General features: G+C 43.8%; 1 protein-coding gene across 1 annotated transcript in view; it reads right to left on the reverse strand.

Annotated features, from left to right (window-relative positions):
- Positions 1 to 1,743, reverse strand: part of znf536 (zinc finger protein 536) — a 199,952-nt gene extending 198,209 nt beyond the window's left edge. Inside the window, exon 1 of the mRNA XM_087839277.1 lies at positions 1,649 to 1,743. The gene's annotated coding sequence lies outside the window, so the exon portion shown is untranslated. The remainder of the gene's footprint in view (positions 1 to 1,648) is intronic.
- Between the last annotated feature and the right edge of the window lie 9,095 nt (positions 1,744 to 10,838).

The raw sequence follows: 10,838 nt of genomic DNA on the forward strand, positions 1-10,838 counted from the left end.
CTGTGTTTTGTATATGCTGTCATTTTCCAGACTGTTGGCTGTGACATATGAAATGTCGACCCGTGCACCTGCAGTTTGGGATCAGATAATCCAGTCGGAGCTCGGTTTAGCTGCATATCAAAGAGCGTGTTTATAGCCAGTGTTTATCTTATTGTCCGAGCAGTGTTTGCACGACACATCATGGAGAACATTATTCTTAAAGTGAGCCACATTCAAAAACAAAATTGTGAAATGTGATTAGGGCAGCGTCCCTGCAGAGCACCACGTCGGAGTCTCCCCGGATCAGAGCGCCGTGCATCCGTCATGCTATAGAAGCTGTATACAGAGAGCGGGTCAGCTATAATAAAACGTCTTGTTGTGGTTGCGTGTTGGCGAACAATTGCTCTTTCTCCAGATTCCAAGCCAAACCTCAGCGACAGACAGGAAACACTAAACCAGGACATATATCCTCCCTCCACATAGTGTTTACAACTCAGTACAATACGTTTCTGCTAAATCACCAAACACGGCGGGGCAGCGGGGAGGACAAAAGACAATCTGGACGCTGATAATCTCCCACTTAGAAAAAGAAGCAACAGTAAATAACCCGAGCGAGCGCATGCCAGCGGAGCAATAGGCTACGAGCGTGTAATGTTTAACTGAGCAATAACAGCAGAAAAGAGGGAGTTATAATCCTAAGTGTCTCCTATATTAGCGCAGATGAATCTAAAGTTAATATGAACAGGGGCGAGGTTATAGCACCTTCCTGAACGGTGCCGCAGCGCACCACGGCACAGCGGAGCCCGGAGGCAATAGGCAGAAACATAAGAGAAATGGAAAGGCTGAGCAATTCACCCAAAGGGATTAGATTTTAAATAGATATCAGCCCATATACGATTTCCTCTTTCTGTCTCTTGTCTGTAAGTGGGTGTAATTTGGAGTGCGTAATGAAGGAAAACGGAGCTATAGGTTAATCTCATTGACCTCCACACTCTGGGGACGGCGGGTTATAGTTAGGCGATATTCACCCATCTCCCCCGCCGGCGCGCTCCGCCTGCCCTCAGAGAGGTAATGAAAGTTGTGAAAGTGACTCGGAGCAGTGGGAAAGAAATACAGTTGTTCCAGTAAAGGGACATAAAGCCCGAACGGAAATTCGCTCAGCAGGACTAAAGCGTGCAGCAGAATTCAGCTTAAACGTCCAGCAGGCTGCGCGCTCACTGTTAACGTTACAGAGACAAAAACCCCAGAGACAGATTAGGAAGGGGCGGGAGGAGGCTAAAGGTGTGTGCACACAGGAAGTGTTTCAGCTGCTTTTTACTGTCATCCATCAGTCAAACAGAGCTCATGCTGAGTCGTCTCCTGGCTCTGATGAACATGTCTGACAGTCAGGATCTGAGTGTTCTGAAATCTCAAAACTTTGATCTGGACATCGCGGTTAGCGGCACCACTCCAACAGCTCCAGCAGCTGGCTGAGGGTTTTACTCTCCAACGTGCACCCACGAGCCTAACATGACCCTCCACATTGGGCACTGAATTCAGTAAAGGTCAAATTGTGCACCTTCTGTTAGCTTAACTGTTTTCACACATATATGAAGGCAAAAGGAGTTAGCAGAACAGAAGTTAAAACATTATTCAAAAGAGACAAACTTCTGACTTAATACTGTTTTACCTCCAGATGTCCATCTTCGAGTTGATTGCCGCATGCGAATATGATTAATCATGGGATGGTGCGCTGTCTGTGATAAAGCCTGCTTTACTTGCTTGTCATGCTGGAAGTGAGAAAAAAAAACTTTTAAGTGGCCCGAAGGCCGGCAGTGATTTCTAAAGAATTTCTATTTCAAGGGGGGGAGAGACAAAGAACATTATATATTATATACATTAGGTGAATGTGCAGTAGTAGCATTGTATTTAAGGAAAGCTAAACGCAAACTGACTGATTACACACCATTTTAAGGACCGGGTGAAATCAAACAGGTACAGAACAAAGTATAAACATAGAAAAGCATATAAGAGCTGACAAGAGCCGGCAAAATAACAACAGCAGATGGTTATAAGCTAACATTATGCCAGCTAATGTTTGACATAAAAATCACGCTATCCCTCTGATAAATAGTATGATAACATTCTCACATCGAGTTTATTCACTAAGCATCTCAGTTCAACAATTTTACATCCACTTCAAAGAAAGTTTCACTAACGCTGGCTAACACTAGCTAACAGATGTTAAAAGTAGTAAGTAGAGGCTAACATGATCAAACAGCAGCTAATAAAGGCTAACAATAGCTAACAGATGCTAACAGCACAAAACAGCAGCTAATAAAAGCTAAAAAGTAGCTAAGAGATGATAACAGTAGCTCACAGTACAAAAACAGCAGCTAATAAAGGCTAAAAATAGCTAAGAGACGCTAACAGTAGCACACAGCACAAAAACACCAGCTAATAAAAGCTAAAAAAGGTAGCTAAGAGATGATAACAGTAGCTCACAGCACAAAAACAGCAGCTAATAAAGGCTAAAAATAGCTAACAGATGCTAACAGCACAAAACAGCAGCTAATAAAAGCTAAAAAGTAGCTAAGAGATGCTAACAGTAGCTCACAGCACAATAACAGCAGCTAATAAAGACTAACGATAGCTAACAGAAGCTAACAGTAGCTCACAGCAGCTAATAAAGGCTAACAATAGCTGACAGAAACTAACAATAGCCCACAACAAGCAAAAAAGCAGCTAATAAAGGCTAACAATAGCTATCAGATGCTAACAGTAGCTCAAAGCAGCAAAAACTGCAGCTAATAAAGGCTGACAATAGCTAACAGATGCTAACAGTAGTGCACAGCAGCAAACACAGCAGCTAATAAAGGCTAACGATGGCTAACAGAAGCTAACAGTAGCTCACAGCAGCTAATAAAGGCTAACAATAGCTGACAGAAACTAACAATAGCTCACAGAAAGCAAAACAGCAGCTAATAAAGGCTAACAATAGCTAACAGATGCTAACAGCACGAAAACAGCATCTAATAAAGGCTAAAAATAGCTAACAGATGCTAACAGTACCTCACAGGACAAAAACAGCAGCTAATAAAGGCTAACAATAGCTAACAGATGCTAACAGCACGAAAACAGCATCTAATAAAGGCTAAAAATAGCTAACTGATGCTAATAGTAGCTCACAGCAGCAAAAACAGTAGCGCTTAACGACACATGCACATACCCTCAACAGCTCACATCAGTACGGCAGTCAGAAATGCGCTTGTCTGTCTCATCAAATCCTATCAGACTCCTTTCACAAAGTTTTAAAGCCTCTTCCAGAGTAAGTAAAGCAGGACATTTACAGCTGAGGTAAGCAGCAGAGCCTTTGGCAGACAGGGAAAATCTCTGGGGCGGATCCGGCTCGTTATGGTGTGTAGCCTAAGTTTAATCTCTATTGGCTGACAACCCCTCCAAATTATTCACTGAACAGGAGGGATAAGAAAACAAAACTCAGCACACTTCAACCAACTAACATGTAACAGAGAAATGTTTACACGCTGTAACTTTAAGATTGATGTGAGAACAGTGTTGAGACACATAAACACACAGTGAAACAACGTTTGGAGACTCTGGAAGACTTTAATGACCCTCAGGAACCCTGACGGTGTCACCTACACTGTGTTTGTACTTCTGACAGTGCTGTATTGTATTGTACTGTATACAGTATACAGTAGTAGCACACAAAGAGTGCAACTGTGTCAAATGCATGAAAGATGACAGAGAAACATAGCGGTAAAAATCCCAGCGCCCTCGGACCACAAGCCATAAAGTTCCTTTAATGGGATACGTGGAGTCCCTTTGTGCTGCCGTGCGATGGCCTCACAGGTTTAAAGAGGCAGGCGTACAGTGACGTGACCAGCTTGGCTCAGGTTAGAAAGCACACACAAAAGGACCCAGTCGAGTGTGGACCGTGCTGCTGATTGTGACTTTACCGGGGGAGGCCTGGTTTGTATTACACATGTCCTTAAGACAATAAAGTCAACTCTTTGTCCTGCGCAGCGATATGATGGCCCGCGTCCCACTCGGCTCCTCGTTGGGTGATTGCCGTGAGCGTTCAGTGTGACTTTGTGTGTGTTTTCCTTTCCACTGTGTCTGACTTTGTAACTATATCTGTTCTTACCTTCCCAGGGAAATAAATAAAAGCTCTCCTGCTACTCCCACTACATAAAGGGGAGGCAGGGCTCACATAATCGTTTGAGACCGGGACAAACTGGGCCCATTGATATCTGTGTATTTATTACGCCTATGGCAATATAAGGCAGAGCAGAGTGAGATATCAGCTTACCTTGAGCGCTGCGAGACAGAGAGCGAGTTTAAGATAAAGGATATTTAATATCCAGTGCACACCGGCAGGGGCCTAAGCCTCTAATAGCACTTGGGGTTTCTGAGCAGGTAATGCCTTCATCTTTGTCTAAACACACTTTTATGGACTTTAACTGTAATGATATAAAGAGAGAGGGGGTCACAGATAAATGTAGCGTAATGGCTCAAAGCTGAAGATTAGCCATGTATCATGTCTGGGGGGATAATGCTTCAAGGCAGTTCTTCCAAAAGGTGTTATCTGCAGCCGAAGAAAGCCGAGAGAGGAAGACGCGCCCGCGTGCACGCGCTCAGGCACGTATATTAAATAATGACCTCCTTCTCCTCCTCCTCCCGTCTTCTTTCCTGCTTTTCTTTTAACAGCGCTTTGCATTTTGTCACATTGCGTTAGAATCAGTGGCGGGGACATTTGCACCGTAATGAAGCCAACCTACATCGCTGGTGACAAACATTACCGGGGTGATGCACCTCCTGTGTTCTAGGACACATTACCTTTGCTTATTTGGTGTCTAAATGATAATGAGAATTCGCGTGATAACCTATATCATTTACATCTGAACGTGAATCTTAAAAAAAGGAAAAGGTGTGCTGCCCTTATTCTGCAGATCAATCAGGTGGCCCGCACATCCATTAGGGAGGAGGAAGAATCCAACAACGGTTAACTGGGAGCGTGAGTGAGTGAGGGGAAACAATAGTGTTGTTGTCCTAATTATGCACCCGGGCGATGCATTATTTACCAAACCAGCATACATCGGCAGGCCTGGATATGAGTAAAATAATTTATGATATCTTCCTCTCCTGCCTTTTCTTCCTCTGTGTGTCCTCCACACTCCACCCCACCCCTCTTTAAATCAAACTTCAATAAAATCTGCCACCTCTTTTCATTTCGCATGACGCCACCCTGAAAGCCATCCAGGACAGCCGGGATCTGTTTTTCAAAAAATAAAAAAGTCTTCCCGTAGCGCAGGGTCAAAACAACAAAACAGCAGCGGGGAAAAGGCGGCGGCTCATATCGCTCCATAACTCACCCCGGGCCTCTGCCGCAGCCTTAAAGACAGCGGCGCACTGGAGGATTCAAGGTTTGATTCTCAGCGTTTGTATGTGTGGCCCGGCAGCCAGCACACATGCATCTTCTTCCAGTATGCATGTGCCACCTCTGGCTAATGACAGATGCAATAAAACATTTGTAAAGGATGGAACCATCCATCATGTGGTGTGGAGCGCAGGAACGAGACTAAAAGCACAGAGAAGAGTCCCCGGCTCAGGGCAGGGAGCGACCGAGGGGGGATAACTAAATTTATATCATATTACACACTGAAATGTGACCTCGTAACGACATCAGTGTAATTCAATCAAGTCCTTGACTCAGTATTACTTAAGGTAAACCAGTGTCCTTCCTGATGCGAAATGAGAAAATTTAATCCGGTCTTGTTGTTTTTTTACTACTGATTCGAGTTTGGATGCAGTTTGTGTGACGGAAGCCAAACGTGCAAAAGGATTTTAACAGAGTAAACACCGAGGATTTGCTGCTCAGCAGCACTATTTACTGGGAGAAGCAGCAGTGATGATATGAACAGAAACAAAAGTACTTCTGAACACTCCGGAGCCTCCCAGGCTGAAAACAGACAGAGCCAACAGCTGCAGTTCCTCTGACGTCCAGCAGAGGCAGCAGTGAGTCAGTCTCGTGTTGAAATGTTACAGCAGAAATAACCATGTTTACAGCCTGACACACAAACTGTTTGGTCTTCACATTAATAGGGGGCGTGGCCTCTTTGACATGCGGACAGCGACACAGACGGCTGTAGCTGCTAGCTGTCTGCTAGCTTCACCTGAACCAGACCTCTGGACCGTGTTTGTGCTGTTGGAGCATTTTAATGACATCATGTGACCAATAATATGGCTGCTGTGAGGTCACTGTACGAACAGGCCGTCCAATATATATTTTAATGTTCCTGAGAGTTGATTAGCAGGTATCTGATGCTCCCATACAGTCTGTGGATGCTGCTGTACAACCAAGCTAGCTAGGATTAGCTGACAGCTTAGCACTCGACCCGCTCTCTAACATGGCAGCAGCAGCCCCAATGCTAACACTGAGGCTTTAAAATACAGAAAACTGTTAACATTAATGAAATAAAGACATCAAATGCATTTAAGTCTGTGTCCACCAGGTGCTCCATGCTGGAGGCGGAGGGTCAACAGTGGCATTAGATATCTAATCCTAACCTGAGTGATTTGAGGTAAAGTACCTTTGGCTCTCTCTAATTTGCCAAAGGTGTTTGCTTTGGCTTGTATCTCCTCTTGGTCTTGAGGGGGGGTCTCGCGAGTATTGAAGACTAGAGCACAGATACTGGAGTACTGTAAAGGACTTTAATAATAAACCTCGAAAAACTTGCTAGGTCTTAGCCGGTGTTGTGTTCAACTGACCCAACTTATGCTAGCTAAGAAGTCTTTTCAGGCCCTTCTTCCGGCTCCACAAACAAAAATCGCTAACGCTGAGGCTCCAAAACGCGTCCGCTAACCGACGGGCGGCTTTACGGCAGAAACACCCATGAGCATGAGGAGGATTAATGGAGGCAGAAGCAGTAAAACCATTAAAAGGCTTGCATTAGCGCTACCTGCCATCAGTGTCAGCGAGACTGATGCTAGAAACGGAAAAATGATTTTAATTACCAATTAATTAACAGCATGAGCCTTCCTACACGTTATCAGATATATCATCGGCGCACAGGTAAGGCGCGTTTAAACGGGACTGTCAATAAGAAACACCGCCGTCAATTACGAGCGACGAGACGACGAGAAGAAAAGAAAAAGTTGTGACAATTTTGCTCTGATCAAAGCAACTGTAGCCACGGGAGACACGGATTAACAGCCATTTAATGATGAAGTAAAGTTTGTGTTGTGTTGCGCTTGTTTGGTGTTTGTTTGTCTATCCCATCCAGCTCTGAACAAGACAAGCTGGCAGGGAGGATTTCTTTTTTTCCTCTCCCGCTTTTCCTTTTTTTCCGCTGCTTACAAACTCGTGGGTGTGTTTGATGGAAGGCACGAAGGCACGCAGGCACACCGCTGCCTGTTGAATCACATCATCAGCATCAACAATAAAAAAAAAAAAAGGAAAATGGCAGGCAAATATAAATGAATATTCCTCACCTGTCTGCTCATGTTGACTCCTCTTGTTTGGATTTCACAGTGGGGGAAAAAAATAAAGGCGTATATTTACTTTTAATTGAAAGGAAATTAAAGACGCATCCACATCCGCATGTGACAAAGGAAGATCACAAGGCTCGGGAGTGATGATAGCTTTTGTTTAAGATGGATTTCATAAAGAAAACCCCCCACTGATAATGATGAAAAAAAATCTTGGACATTTCTCCAAATACAATTACCTCGGCATCACCTGATTCAATCAGAAGCATTTGCATTCTGTTTGCATGCAGTGTTCCGTGAACCGGTAAACAAGGCAGGCAGAATAAATCTGATGTGTTTTCATGCTTATGGTTGCTCCTCTGTTTGCTACATTTTATTCCGAGTATTTGAATTTTTATGAATTGGTAAATAACTGCGCAAACATACGCATCGCTGTGTGGATGGATGTTCTAAAGATGCAGGGGCATATTTTTGCAAGCCAAAAAAGACAAACTGAGAATGTAAGTTCATGTTTTGAGACAGATGTTGTTTGGCCAGCGAGCACGGCAGATTAATATTTGACTGTGTCTGATGTGTGCTTAAGAATGTATCAAAGGAGATGCATCATTTTGGGGCCCTGCAGAGGATGTTGCAGCTGGCACGGTGACAGAAAGCATAAGGCCACACTTGGCAGCAGTCAGTCACACGCTCGCAGCCTGGATGGTGGGACAGGAATGCGGCGATTACACCGAGGTCGCTTCTAATCCGCGACCTTCTTCTCTCCCCGGACACTTGGAAGTTGAGTCTGCGAGGACGTTTCTCACGTCGTCAGCTTTCCACCTTTAAAAGGCAGGACCTAATCGTTAATCGGTGGCTGCATCGCTGATTTGAAGTGATGTTTGGTATCCCCGCAGACGCAGATACCTCTTAATAAGTAACGTCCTAGAATTTCCCGTCGTCTCATTATTGGTCAGATAATTGCGTTAAAAATGCAGGAGACTCCAGGACGAAGACGGCATTAACATACTCTGTCCCTGATGCTCGCTATTAGCTGGTAAAATCCCAGAGATTATACAGGACCATCCTAAATTGAACAAATAATATCTGCTATCAGTATCTGATGCTAAACAAGACTTTGTCCATCTCTCGACGGTCCTTGAGTCTCTGAACTATTCTCGTCTCGGTTCACTCGCCTGTCATCAGGTCGGAGCGACTACAGGGTGACATTTAAAGACAACTGGAAGGCCGGACGACACCCTTACAGAGCAGGTTCTCGTACGTTGTCAGCAAACAACCCAGCCGCCATGTCCCCAGTCACCATCCCTCAGGCAACTGGTCCCATTGAGCCACTCTCAGGTTTGTTCCCACAATCTAATTACTGTTTACAATAGGCATGGACCTGCAGCTCATTTTAATACAGACCTTTATTATTTATTTCAACAGAATAACCCTAAAAACCTGGTATCTGCCCCCAGCTAAAATAAATCAAACTCAAACTTTATATTTTCTTCGTTTTTCGACTTCATCCCTTTTTAGACAAAACCATTCACACAAGTCTTATCTTTCATTAATACGTCAGTCTTAAATAAGCTCAATTTATCTCTATTAACAGGCAACCACAGTACCACAGGCCTTTAAGGTGGCGCTAATTAAACCACGTAAAAAGCCATCACTTGACCCAGCTGTCTTAGCTAATTATAGGCTAACCTCCAACCTTCTATTTATTTCAGAATTCCTTGAAAGCGTCTGCGGGGCGATGGTTTTATTTGAAGAGCTGAAGAGATGGATGGAGTCTGTCCCAGCCGTTTACTTCATATATAAAGATATAAAGCAGTGAAAATAAGTGCGATAAACAGCACAGCAGGAAGACTCGCGTCACATGCAAATAGTTCAAACTTTAAATCTGAGAGCGTGCACGTCAGCTCCACACAGTCAAAGGAATTAAATAAAAACAAAATGAATAAATCCATAAATATATTTAATGTCTCTACAGTAGTGCTGCTTACTTAAAGCAGATCTGTGTAACTTTCAGTAAACAGCGGCCACTCTGATCAGGGCAGACACAGGGTTATGGAAATGATACTGATGCTCAAATAAAGTGTAATTAAATAACAGATCAGTGATGTATTGACTCAGTGATGCCAGGAGCACAGCAGTATTTATAGCAAACATTAGTTAGCACTGGCCAACAGAAGGTACTCATCACACCAGACCCAACATGACTTTAATGAAGGAAAAACAGCTGAACGGGTTTATTTCCATATATACTGCGAGTGTTTTACAGTCAGGATGAGATATCAGCGCCTCCTTTAAATCTGAATCAAACATTATGAACTAATCATCATCAGCGCAGCTGAAATCTTCATAAATCTCTGTTTCGACATAAAATTACATATTGTACATGTTTTAGGCTGCGCTCTCATTATCTCGCAGACTCTCCTCCTCCCACTCGCAGCCGTCAGACCACTCATCTTGATCCAGCTGCGTGCATGAGAGGGGTCAAAGGCCAACGCCATCGTGAAACACTATCACTCCTCTTCATCCATTAACTATAATAAAGTGGTAATGATCATCTCTTTGCTACTGACATACGACCTCCCGATAGACGACCCGGTTCTAACATCCATCCACCCATTTTCTCCCGTTTAAGGGTCACGGGGTGGAGGGGCTGTCCAGCTGTCATAGGGTGAGAGGTGGGTATACCTGGGCAGGTCGCCAGTGCATCACACGCTACCATTAGTGATGTGCGATATCACTGATTTCCTTTCCGATCCGATACCACGCAAAATTCAGGATGGTATCGACAATACTGATCCGACACTTTGTACAAAAAGTTAATGTTTCTTTGCATTTCATAACACAATATATAATTGTATTATGTAATTGTAATAATAATATAATGATATAATAATTACAGGACTACTTGTTTCTTATAGCTTAATAATGCAGAATAATCATACAGAAATAGAAAACTGAAGTTGTGCGCCATTTGAACACCTTGCCTGCAGCACTAAAGGACTCAGCGAGAGACGTCTGTCTCGCCCTGGCAGCACCTGTCCCTGTCCTCCTCTTCAGTTCGCCTCAGCATAAGCTCGTCATATTCTGTGATAGGATTTACTCTGAGGTGTTTGACGAGGTCAGTGGTGTTGCCACAACACCTCACTGTCTTGCCACATGTATCGCAAACCACGTCTTGACTGTTTGTGGAGGTAAAATACGTCCATACATGACTCAGTTTACGCTCAGCCATTGTTGTGAGTGCGCACGGGGCTGCGACACATTTATACAGCCGTATTTCGCACACGACTATGAAAGGTGTAAGAGGAAGTAGTTCCTTCCAAATTAGATGATCCAAATGATAGTTTCTTTCCACTTTCCAATATGAGAAT

Source organism: Neolamprologus brichardi, chromosome 1, assembly GCF_056152115.1.
Source record: "Neolamprologus brichardi isolate AB-2024 chromosome 1, ASM5615211v1, whole genome shotgun sequence".
NCBI classification, from domain to species: domain Eukaryota; kingdom Metazoa; phylum Chordata; class Actinopteri; order Cichliformes; family Cichlidae; genus Neolamprologus; species Neolamprologus brichardi.